At 40.2% G+C, this 13,501-nt stretch overlaps 1 protein-coding gene across 1 annotated transcript in view; it reads left to right on the plus strand.

Moving 5' to 3' along the window:
• The first annotated feature begins 11,056 nt into the window (after positions 1 to 11,056).
• The window catches only part of LOC104946170 (activating signal cointegrator 1 complex subunit 3-like), a 27,902-nt gene continuing 25,457 nt past the window's right edge, over positions 11,057 to 13,501 (plus strand). The window contains exon 1 of the mRNA XM_010771948.1: positions 11,057 to 11,062. The gene's annotated coding sequence lies outside the window, so the exon portion shown is untranslated. The remainder of the gene's footprint in view (positions 11,063 to 13,501) is intronic.

Below are 13,501 nucleotides of genomic sequence, written 5' to 3' on the forward strand. Positions count from 1 at the left end.
CATAGTTTGGACAAAGTAATGTCAACAGCTTAAATGTGGAGAACGAAAAAAGCAAAGCTATATGAGGTGTGTGTGTATAAACAAAGCAAGATGTACAGCGGTGTAATATCACATTATCTCAGTTTAGCATTACTTTTCAGAGATGGTGTTAATATGCAAACAAACGGTAGCATACAGTGATCACACACTATGGGCTGATTCAGTTTGAATTTATTGTTTTGCCTTCACGTGATCTTATTTAGTTTGGTGGGTAAAGCAAGCTGGACGGCTTTCAGTGAATCATTCAGACTGTTTTCATGTTTAAATCCCAAAGTTAACTCTCCTATTGTGAGGATTTGCTCTCTTTTATTTATTTTATTGTAAAATCAACATTTTCTGACCTTTTTATAAACCAAACTATGAATCGAGTAAATAATCTGGAGATGTATTGATGATAAAAAAAGTAATCTGCGTAGTTGAATTCTCAGCAGTCCATTGAGGTGCAGTGTAATACCAAGACATTTTTTCTCTCTTGTGTGTTTCTTTACCTAGAAGGATGATTTTTAATAACTGATAGTAACTCTACTCTAGTAAATTACATTTGTTGTGGAGTTAGCAGTTTGTGTTGGATAGTGTTGACAGCAGCGTTTCCGCCGTCTTGCCGTCATTTGACGCTCTCATTCAGCTCGGAACGCCCTGATCTCGAGCCGAGGGCGTCCAATTTTTTTTATAATTTCAGAGAAGATCGAGAGTTTTTATCGCTTGAAATTACGAAAAGGAAAAAGGACGGACATCCCTCTGTTGGAGGGGCAAAGGAGTCTGGTGGGATTCTTTTCGCCGCCTGCAAAGCGTGTTCCTGGGACGAAAAAAACAAAACGCCGCCGCATCTTCCAAGGACCATGCCAGGAGGGGTGTCCCTGGAGACGTAAAGAGATAGTATCTATAAGGGACGGTCTGGTCTGGCGGAAACACTGGTTGACAGTATTTAAGTCAAGAGCTGCACGATATATCGTGTTGTGACGATAATCGCGATATTCACATCGCGTAGACGTGTGATTAAAAACAATTTTTAAAAAAAAGAAGAAATTTCAATTTATTTTTTTTAGGACTTGCGATATTAAGTAGGCAAATTAACTTAAACACGTCATTTTACAATTATTTTGCTGCTTGCTACAAAAGGAAAACTTGCGCGGCTCTCATGTCCGCAAGGGTACTTGAGTGAGTGACATGCAGGCTCTGCATGCACAGCAAACCACCAATCACAATCAAATCTCCAAGGCAAACGGACCCGGTGATTAAAGGTAAAAACACTGAATAAAGTAGTTTCATGTGTTTCTCTGATAACTTAAGATCCAGACGTCCGTGACTAAAGTCCCTCATCGGGTTAAATATAGTTAACAAAATACCAATTGTATAGCATTTAAAGTTCAAGAAAGGATGGTTTGGGGGAAAAAAAACGGTCTTTTCTTCAATTCCTGTATGTTTTCATATCACAATATATATCGCAGGGGGGGGGGAAATCGCAATGTCAGTTTTTTCCAATATCGTGCAGCCCTAATGTACACTTCTTTTTTTCTCAAGAAAGAGGGTGAGCTTTCCATCAGTGAGGCTGATGCACAGTGTGGCTGATGCACAGTGTGGTTAACCTCTGATCGTATGAAAGCAGGAACCACTGAGAAACCAGCTAGAGATGTGGTGGCTTTTGCAATTCTCCCATTTCAATTGGTCGTATGCGTGCACAAAGAGGAACTATGGGTATTAGCTGCTTTTTGTTTTTGTCCTGCTAGCTTCTGTGTTGAATTAACTCATCATCTTTGTATTTGTTGTAAAACCATCTCGTATGAAATGTGCATCCAAGAATGGAGTGATCGTTGTTTAACAACTGGTCAATTTAACCTCCATTTAAAAGACGGAATTAGCTCCCAAACAACTTTAAATGATCACATTTGTTTTGACACTTCTGACATTGTTGTCTACCAGAGGAAGTTATGCATTTACAAAACATATTTAACAGGAAATGCTTTGTGCAGTTTCTGTTTTGAAGATATTTGTCAGATGTGGTTGTGGGTGGAGGTGGAGGCGCAGAATTGTCACATTTTGAAGATTTTAGTTTAGTACAACAACAGTACATATACGACATAAACTCAACCATATGGAGGAACATTGTTTGGCCTATTTGTTGAACTGAGGTCCCCTGCAGTCTAAACATGGACTTTGTTAAGAGTTACTAACCTTTCCCAGATGTGCCCTGCTCCACCTTAACACAACACCAGACTCATTCATTCAGCGTTATATGGGCCTCAGAAACTCTTAGAGGCAGATCATCTGTTAAGTTTATCAACATATTTCTCTTTTAATCAGATTTAAACAACTCTTTCACTTGAACGACACCCACCAAAAGCTACCCAGAAGACCCCAGCCCACCTTTTAGTGAGACTTTGTTGTGGCTGTGTTTACCTTATCTAACAAACACCTAGTTAAGCTATTAATGCTGTCTTGTAGATTATCAGTGAGTGGCCGTATGGAGAGGAAGTCTCCGGCCCCAGACTTTGCACAGTGTGTTTCCTTAGTTCATTACGCTCACTGCCGTCAATGAACACAGGAAGAAGTAAACAAAGGAGTGATGACCGTAGTCTGCTTCAAACCCCTTATGGTAAAGTTGCTTTTGACTGAGACTCAAGCAAACCCTTAATTAAGGAAAAGACCTGTTTTGTGTTTGCTCACAGTGGGTCACTGAAAGGTCACAAGGCAGAGGATTTTCCTTTGACCCTCATTGATATAAACTGGTAGTAGACAAATCAGCGTATAGGTTTTCTTTAAAGACGACAAGAACAAGAAGATTTCAGTTTCAAGATCCAAAGGTTTAATTTCTATAAGAGGTTACATGTCGAAGTGTCCTTGGGCAAGACACTTAACCCCAAAAATGATCCCATAGGTGTGTCACGCGTATCGAGTGTAGGCAAGTTGCTTTGGATAAAAGTGGTAATGTAAAAGTAAAATGCAGTACTAAGAAAACTATCTACATGTAAGATAGAAGAAAATAACTCGTAACCCTGTTCAACGAAACAGAAGCACCACTGTTGAGTAGGCGGACATGTAAGACAGGGAGTGGACTATTTACAACAAAACTACACTTTGTGTGAGCCGAGGAATTCTTTCTGCTAATTTAAATCCGAGGGAGTGTGGCCCTGGTCTCGGAGGCGTCCTCTCTGACTGCAGATTGAATCAGAGCGCCTCTGACCTGTGAGGCAGGGAACCATGACAAGGAGGCGCTGAAGAGGATTGAGTTTCAGTCGGCTCCTCTCAGCAGCTGTTTAATGAAATTCTTGCTAAAACATTTTGTGGGGGGCCTCGAATGACCTCCGATCGCTAGTGTCAAAAGCTAGGTGATGAGTAAATGCATTCGCCAGAAGGAAAGAGCCAACATTTGGTTATAAACAAACTAAATCACGGTGCCATTACTGCACCTAACCACCAACTAATTGTTTGTGATGAAGGTCTGTGATTGGTTGGTTGTTAAACAGCTCCAAAAGCGATTTATTTATAAGGAAAATGTGCCTACTACAGCCTTAAACCTTGTATGTCTTTAGAAAGCTAGCAGAGTATGTGAGCTTTTAATTAGATATTATGTCGTGGTGTTGAAATCCCACATGTCCATATTTGAAAAACCACTCTCTCAGTTGCTGTGGTTGTTTTGGAGAGAGATGCGTCGCTCTGGCTTTTATTAACAAAGGTAGAAATGTAAATGAAAAAGGGTGACGCTAATGCTCATCGTCAGAAACATAAAGCATGTGTCGTCTCTGTCCTCCTCGGCCTGACCATACAAAGTCATGATTGGACACGGTGGGCTGCTGCTACTCTAAATATTAGCCTCTCGGGTCTGTCATACACCATAGTTTCTGCGTGACGACGGAGGAAGAGAGCGATAGGGTTTGGAAAGGATGAAGAGGAGAGTGAGACTCTGTAGAAGGGAAGTAGCATGAGATCACATCGTCAGCTGATTTGATCACCTGATATGTGGTACAGATAAAGTACAGTAGCTACAACTGCTTGCCACATTTGTTTAGATAAACAAACAAAAACATAATGAGACACTCTACGGCTGGTAGTGTTGATTTTTAAATGTGTTTTTATTTTCCAGTTTCAGCAACTTACACAAACATATTCACACTTTTCCAGACAGTTTTTTCCTTATTTTCTTCAGCTTTATCCACATAGTTTATAAATAGAAAGAATATATATACTGTATATGTAGGAAGGGGGGATTGTGTGTGTGTTAAGAAGATGCTAGAAGAAGTATACTAGTATATCTTCATACTAGAATATGAAGATACTTATGTAATTCAGAAGCTGTGGGGACATGTGTCATGTGTTCAGATTGTTCTTTTTGTTTGTATGTGTTTTTGTATTTTAGTTATGAAACTAGAAAACACATATTGCTGAAACGGTACACCCTTTGTTTTCATTTTCACACAGACACACACATGCAGCTCACGTGTTACCTGAGTGCTAATCTGCTTAACATGCTGATTATTGACACGTGTGTTTATGTTCAGGTGTTGAACCATTTAGATAACTTTTCTTTGTTGCATTGCAAAAGATGACGGAATAATTTTCATGTCATTGGAGGTCCTTTGCTAAAAGAGTTAATTCACGAATCTCTATCCATGGCACAAAAAGGACCTTCATTAAAAATGCTACTGTGTGGTAAACACAGAAGAGAGCATGCACTTCCTCTTTTCTGCTGAATCCACCACACACCAGAGTTTCAGTTTTACCACGGTCCTCTAATGCCTCATCGGTTTGCCTTGCTATCAGCTCTTATCAGCTTTGACTAGCTTTGTGGAAGCAGCGCAGACGATTATGTCGCGCCATTTCTAATGAACCCGTGAAGTCTCATCCTCCAACAATACAGCTAACACTCCCAGCAATGAGTAATGTATTGTTTAGTTATTGTTACATCATTTCATACAGTCTTTACTGTCTGTTTGTTAACTAAAATACTGATTAACAGACAGAAAAGTGACAAGTTATCCGACTTAATACGACAATAAAGTATAATACTCTATTATTCTTTAAAAGCTAAAAAGGTAATGACATTCTTCATGAAAGACACCATTTGTATTAATCAGTTGTTTTTTTCTCCTATTTATTCAAAGAGCTGTGGCGATAAAACCAATAAACATTTTTAAAAAGGCATATTTTCTAGAGCAGGGGTTCCCAAAGTGGGGGTCGCGAGAGGGGTTTGATTACAAAATAAAAATGGAAAATTAAATTAAAGAAAAATTGATTAATTTTTTTTATAATTTTTTTCAAAGATTATTATTAATAATAACGTTTGCATAGACATTTTTTTCTTTGACAATCCACTAGCGCAATGTTTCTCAAACTTTTTCTTTTTTTTTTCTGAAATTAATTCACTAGGTTTTTATTTTTTCTACATTTNTGAGGTAAAACTGGACAGGCGTTGTGGATGCTGTTGGCTGCATTCAGATGGCTGCTGTATTCTGATGGAAAGGGGTGGCTGGGTTTGTACTTGTCTCTCAAACACACACATACACACACGCACACACACACACACACACACACACACACAAACACACGCACACACACACACACAAAAGCTGCTCGGTGGCTGACATTCTCCTTTTCTCACCTCTAATTGGTCTTCTGGGAGTTTTCAGAGGTCTCGGTGGCTGTCTGCAAGGTGGCAACACACACACACACATACACACGCACGGGCACACACACTTATACGTAGCTATGCATCAGGAGGGTAGAGACGGAGGTGACAGAAGAGAGGTGCTGTGATTGTCACCTGAAGGTCATGAGCATTTATCACGGTGTGTGGAGACAAAGGAGATTGGAGAGGAAATATCACGTTGGCCTGAGCTACTGTTCTGAACCGGGGGATATTTGTGTATGAATCCTGACTGCTTTAATAACAGTCTCACTGCTGTTTTAGCATATCAGCTCATACAGGCCCCCTTGTTATCAGCCTGGCCAGGGAAGTGTTGCTGTGCTGGCTGTAGCCTGTAGAGTGTGGATGTGCCCGGCTGTAAATCTGATCAAAGATTCTCAAGATAACACAAATGTCAGTTCCTTATTAGTGTGCTATACTTGGACTGAAAGTCACAGTTAATTTGAACTCATCAATCCTTGTGATATTTAAAGTGGACATATTCTGCTCATTTCCAGGTTCACATTAGTATTGAGTGCCTTTACTGTGACATATCTCCATGATTTAATGTTCAAAAAGCTCTTTCTCCTACTGCCTGTGCTGCAGCACCTCTTTCCACCTCTGTCTGAAACCAGAGCCCAGTCTGCTCTGATTGATTAGCTGGCCGGCTCTGTTGTGATTGGTCAACCATTTAGAGATGTCACGCCCTTTAAGGCCCTGACACACCTACCCGATTTTGGGAGTCAGAGGCCGTCAGAGGCAGTCGGGCATTCGCGGCGCCCTACTCAGGTTGGTGTGTCCCGCACCGTTGTTGCTTTACGGCACATTTTCACACCTCCCTTTGGCCGATTCAACATGTTGAATCGGCCAAAGAAATTCGGCCAAAGAAATCACTCTGATTGGCTGTTGCCTCTTTTGAATGACGAATACACACTACCGCTGCCTGCTGGTAAGGACAGTTATTGCCACTCGTCGACTGAAGTCTTTGCGGTGTGTTCGTAGGCGGGCGGCGTAGGCGGGCGGCGTAGCCGACGCAGGCGACTAAGCGGACGTAAAAGTCGGGACGCCTTCGGTACGAGTTCTTTGGTCTCAGGTTGATGTGTAGCGGCCTTTAGCCTATCACATACAATGTGTTGGAGCGTTTCAGGCAGGTGAACTTTGGGATTTTAGCCTGTGCAGACCATTTACATGCACAAAAACCTTTAGAACACACTACAGGAAAGGGAAAACCCCAGAAAGTGAAATAGCGCCCCCTGTAATGTTAAGGTTTGAAAGTGGCAGTAACTCCTGGAATGAGTAATATTTTAGTTCCGTGCTGGAGCTAGCTTGGTTTGCAGTTGGTTCAACTTGAAATTTATAACACTGATTAGTGGAAACATTTTACATAAAATATATATTTATTTTGTATTCCCCTGCCTCCCCTGACCGCGCATCACTGGTTCTCTTTTTCAGTCCGCTACTGTAACATCTTTCTAATCTTGCTGCAAACTGTTGTTGCTTTGTGCCACATCTCTGACGTATGTGGTTGTGGCTTCTTGGAGCTAGCTGGGCAGATTCTCTGTGCCTCAGCACGGTCAACGGGCAAAACTGGTTCAATATCGGGCCCCAGTTTAAAAAAGGCCCTGGAACGGCCTTGTTGGAAATGGGGTTTATCATTAGCATAGCTCAATTAGCTGTCCACTCAATGGTCTTGTGACAGTTAATGTACATTCAACATAATCAAAAGACACATTTCTTTAATTTCTAACCTTTAAATTGACCTAATAATCACTTATATCAAACTCTGAAACTTTACTGCCTCTCTGCATGTGGTAGAACATGTGTCCTACACATTCCTCCGCTAACTTAGCGTGACTAATCACTGTAGAATTAGTCAGCTTTGTTTGCATTCTGTACCACAACGGCTGCACTCGTACAGTCAAGCCTTTTGAGCAGATGGTGTACTAGATCAACTGCTGATAGATTTTTGTTAGTGTCAAGAGCTCCACTGATATTTGTACAGCGACACTCTGTCAACATGTTTAAAAGCTCCTGTGGATAATAGGGGAATCATAACCGAGTATTTGGAGAGTTTCCAGTCCAGTAACCAGCCGGAGTATCACACATAATTAGCCTGTCGGGGATGAGCAGTGTTGCAGGAGAGCGTCAGATATTCTGCTGTAGCTGCTCCAACATGCTGCCTACAGCCTGTCTGCAGTGCTGACTATCATCCTCTTTCACTTTATACAGGCAGTAACAGGGTTGGGGGGGTTACTTTTAAAAATCCTTTACAATTACTTTATCTGAAAAATACGAAATCAGTAACCTAATCTGAGTATCAACATATGACCTGATCACTTTTCGTCACTTTGGATTACCTCAATATCAAATGCAAATGAGTACAAGAGAAAAAATAAATATTTTTAAGATGTTTTAGTACAGTTGTACAAAAGAACAATGTGACCTTAGAAAGGAACAAACCAAGATATTTAGGATCAGAAATGATTTTATTGATAGTAAAAGCTGTCTTTCATGAAGCATATTCAGGCAGCAGCCTATACACCAACACTGAAACACATGAGCACATAGTACAGTTTAAAAAAGCAGAAATAAAATCTGAGCCGGCAGAAAATGCTCAGTTTTAGCTTAATACACACAGTTAAGATCACACACACTATTTTATGAACATATAGGTTCACCTACTGAATTAAAAACAGAACAAAAGACCAAAAGAAAGTGAAAACCATAAAGCAGATTCAGGCAGTAGGCGTATAGATTCACACTTAAAGTATGAGCCTACAGAACAGTACAATTTACAGAGAAAAAACAACAAAAGATCCTTTTACAACAAACACAATATGCTCTTTTTAGCTTTTTTTGGTAACATTGTAATCCTGCTAGTAATCCACAATATTTAGAGAAATAATCTGATTATGTATTTTTTTCTAACTGTAGGAAATAGAGTAATACCTTTTATGAATCCTGGTTATCCCATTACATGTTATCCATTACTGCCAAAGCCTGCACAGTAGAGAGGGTTTATGTTAAGATCAGGCAAGATAAGATAAAATCTGATTATTCCTTGTAATAAAAATTATGAAAAAAGCGAGAAAAATAAAGTGTGCGATTGATCTGTACTAACTTAATGATTTGAAACCGTTGCCCATAAATACAGTATGAACGAAAAACAGTAGTGGTGAAGTCCTTTACAATCATCAATAGTTTTTATTTTCTTTGACATTTTTGTGATATAATGTACTTCACAAGTAAAGGCTTTCCTTTCAGCAGCCGCAGATAAAGGTATGGAGGTTGCACTGAGTAATAGCCCCTCTGATGAAACAGAATTATGAGCAGAGTTATTCTGTGGCTGGCCGGCACATCAGTGCTTGAAGAGCATTTTGGGGACTTCACACACATTCAGATCCGCAGTGACAAGACGATGGGGGAAATCCATTAACAACCTGGAAACTTGAAGGCAGCAGCCTCTCTCACTGCACTATAATGGAGCGCTGAAGCTTGTTAAAAACCTGAGTGAAGGCGTCCAGCCAGAATCAATCAGTCTCCTGTGTGCTCTTCACCTGATTAAATTAAAGCCTTTTCATATAGCAGCGACGTAATGGGACTAATGCAGCGCAGGCAGAGAGCGGGGAGGAAACATTAGAGGAGAGGCCAGGAGACAGGGAAGGAAGGAAGGAAGGAGAGAGGAGCCTCTTGATAAGGCTTCAAAAACATCAATGTCTTTACAATGCATGATATGCATTTTGGGCTTTTTAATCAGTCAACTAATCTGAGTATCAAAATATGAAAGACTTCTTTTGAATCTCAATATTAAATGAATACTAAAAAAATAAATGTGTTACTTAAGTGTATTTTGTAATACAACTGAACAATGTAACCTTAGAAAAGAAGAAACCAAGATATCAAACATGTGTCCTCTGCTCAGAGATTCTAATTAAAGAAAAACCTGCCTTTCATTAAAGAGGACATATTCTGCTAATTTTCAGGTATACTGTATGTTGTGGTATGTCAGGTATGTTGTGCCTTGACTGTTACATGTTCCATGCCCAGTGGCAAGCCGTGACTTTTAAACATATAGGCCCTCTGACCCCCACCCCTTCCCTTGTAGAGTTATTAGTCACAGCGTATACTTCAGCGCAGCGGAATATCAAAACAACGGCCCGGGGTGCAAAACGCATCAATGAAAGCAACCCTCTACCACACAAAACAACACCTGTAAATAACCCAATTTTTGTTCTTTGAAATTGAAAAGGATATTGCATTGTGTTTGTTACTTTCGTTGTAGTTCTATGTCTTAAGTGTAATTTGGCATGCTTTTATTTTGAAGGCAAGTTTACGCTGTTGACAGGAAGTTGTTGTTGCCATGAAAACAAGAAAAGCTTCACAGCGGGCGGAACTTGTCATGAAGTCTGCAATAATAAAACCCATCCATTTAGAAGGAAGATATGATTGGTCAATTGTACTGTCATTTGCAACCCTGTCTCCTAAAAATTACGTTCCCACAGAACTAAACTGCATTCTCAATTACGTTTATTTTCTACATATCTTCTAGAAACATATTTTCTCCCATGTTACGTTTGTTATGAACGTATCTTAAATACGTTTATTTTCTACATATCTTTGCCATTTATTGTCTTGCTTATAATAATGATAATAGTCATTTATAAATATCATTTTAGAGCACACATTTGAAATCTCAAATTAAATTGGTATATAGCNGGCTCGATATATGGTTAAATTAAAATCAGTAGGCGAGGCTGTAATTTCGCCAGCTGTTACTCTCATGAGCGAGGCAGAAAATAATAGTTTTATCATGCCAAAAAGCTGCTGTGTCGTTTATTGCACCTCAAAAATTAAAACAAATCCAGAGTTACGTGTTTCTGTACTTCCTCTAAGAACAAAGGACAGTAAAAGAAGAGCTCTGTGGCTTCAGGCTTGATCGCCGTTCAAATGACAGCGTTGGTTTCCCCAAAAGTGGGCGGGGCTGTAAAGTGACGTAGATTTTACTCTCATCTATTATTCAAAACCATTCTTTTTATTCTAACGTGAATTACATGCCAGTATTTTATCTTTTAATTTAGCGATTTGTTTTTGCATTTTTAACTAGGAATGTTTTCATGTTGAACCTGGAGTACGTCACTTCACTTTGTCTTCTTCGTCCCTTTTACGTTCCAGACAATGCATGGCACAGCGTAACAGACTGAACAGCGACCCCAGGTTCAGTCTGTTACGCTGTGCCATGCATTGTCTGGAACGTAAAAGGGACGAAGAAGACAAAGTGAAGTGACGTACTCCAGGTTCAACATNCCCCCCTGGCCCCCCTAGAACCGCCCCTGCTCTGCATCACAGTAAATAACTCAGCTGTTGTGCAGTTGTGTAGGTGTACGGGTTGAATGGCCTGCACCAGTGGTTTAAGTGTGTGCTAATATTCTCCCCTCTGAATGCCTCATTTCAGGGAGGCAAACAATCAGATTGACTACTGACTTAGTAGAGGAACAAAAACACATCCTTAAAACTGCCTTTGTGCACTTAAAAACTGCACCGGATCAATAAATCCATACAAATTCAAAGTGAAGGATGTGGAAGGAACGCTTACACAGCAATTATGCGAGTGAAAGGAAATTTGCTTTTATCTTCCCACACACAGCTCTGTCTGTCTTGCTGCAACACGCTAAATAATGTTCCCTTCCATCTGAGCCCCTTCCATACAAAAGTAGCCCACTTGCATTCAGTTGACACAGCTGAGCAACACTTTGTTCACACCAGATCAATGTCGCGTGTTCAGGATTCAGAAGGACTCAGGGAGGGAACAGAGAGAAGAGGACGTGCTTCTTTGAGGCTGCTCGGGCGGGAGCAGACCAAATCATGAGGCGGCTGATTAAAGTGACTAATCAACGGACTGTGCTCTCTGTGCACTGACCTTCAGAGCTTCATCTGAGGGATAATCCAACACATGAGTTCACACTCCCAGCACTAGGGTGCAGCCCTGATATGCAGCAGTCAGGCAAGCCATTTGAGTATTTATTCCATATCCTGGATATCACATGGCAGCTGCCTCCACTAGTTGGCTCTTTGATTTCACTTGTTAGATATATGGTCAAACTAGTTTGGCACTCTGCTTTACTAGTTAAATACAACATTACACTAGTCACTCTTTTTCAGCAACTAGTGGCACTTTTGTCCGATTAGTTAGCACATAAGCCTTACTAGTGACGCCAAGAGCGGCACTTGTAGCACCAAAGTCCCAACTTGTAAGCTTTTTGATGAACTAGTGGCCCTCTGACCATACTAGTGACGCTAAAAGTCTTACAAGTTAACTAGTGTGCTGCAAAAGCTCTGACATGTTAACTAGTTACAAAAAAGAAGCGGAACTAGTTAACTAGTGGCATACATTTTTCTGCACTAGTTAACTAGTAGCAACCAGAATCACTCACTAGTTAACTAGTAAAGGCAAAAGGTTCACTAGTTAACTAGTTGACGCCTCTTTGGACCTTACTAGTTAACTAGTGGGGCTCAAAATGTCTACACGTTAACTAGTGAACCCTTTGCCATTTAATAGTTAACTAGTGAGATACATTGAAATTCAACTAGTGAACTAGTGAGGCTTAAAATGTTCACTAGTAGTACTAGTGGGTCCCAAATGCGCACTAGTCACAATAGTTGCTCAACATGCTAATGAGGAGGGGAAAGAATGCATTGAGGTCTTCTATTGGCCCAAAATATAGAGCGCTACCCAGCCCAAATTGTTTATTTAAGAGCTTAAATACAGTCATATGACCATATTTACAAAAATATAAAACAAAAGTATTTTTCTAATTATGATCATATGACTGTATATCAAATTAGGTAAGAACATTGAATACTTTGTTAAAATTAGAAAGTTGCTTTAGGACTGCAGGCAGGAATGCAGATCCTCTTTAAAACATTTTATTAGCTGCAATTTGAAAGGTGCTTGGATTAGAATAGCACTGTGATAACAGAGGGACATTACTGATGGATAGAAAGAGAGGAAGTAACCCTCTTCGGATCACAGCTTTCCTCAGAGGCTGAGAAATCGCTGTGACTTCCATAAATATTAGGAGGCAAATATGGAGAGGTTGTTTATCTTCATGCAGATCTATCGTTACCCTGATTTTAAGTGTTTCAGCTTTATTAATTTCATGAGCACCGCTGATAAAATGTCCCACGATCATATCCGCTACTTTTGTGTCTCCAGTGCCGGTGTTCTCACACAAGCATATGCACACTCGCACCAACAAAAACACACACACAAAGCGGAGCAAAGCAGAAACAGAAACATGTATTTTTCTAGGCAAAACACACACTGACTGACTTCCCACGGACAATATTTTAACAGTAGGCACTAAATACCCGACTGATGCACCTCACATCTTCGAGACGTTGCTAAAAAACATTGGTAAGGCTCTTCCTCACAGAGCTGAACTGACCAATCAGAATCTGGGTCCCGCCTGCTTCATTTCCATATGGCTCACTAGTGAACGTGTTGGCCATATGAACGGCAACTAGTTAACTAGTGGAAACATATTGTAGCTTACACGTTAACTAGTTTAATAGCGACTCCTCAAAGGCTTCACTAGTTAACTAGTAAGATAAAGTGTGCGTAACTAGTTAGCTAGTAAGGTCAAAACAATTGTACTAGTGTATCTAGTGGACAATTTGGACCTCACTAGTTAACTAGTGCACATTTTGAGCCTCAATAGTCAGATTGTAAGACCAAAAGAGGCTTCAACTAGTTAACTAGTGAACATTTTACTTTCACTAGTTAACGTGTAAGCTGCAATATGTATCCACTAGTTAATTTTAAAAAAGACACGGTGTCGTGAA

Source organism: Notothenia coriiceps, unplaced genomic scaffold (assembly GCF_000735185.1).
Source record: "Notothenia coriiceps isolate Sejong01 unplaced genomic scaffold, NC01 NC01_scaffold00010730, whole genome shotgun sequence".
Classification (NCBI taxonomy): Eukaryota; Metazoa; Chordata; class Actinopteri; order Perciformes; family Nototheniidae; genus Notothenia; species Notothenia coriiceps.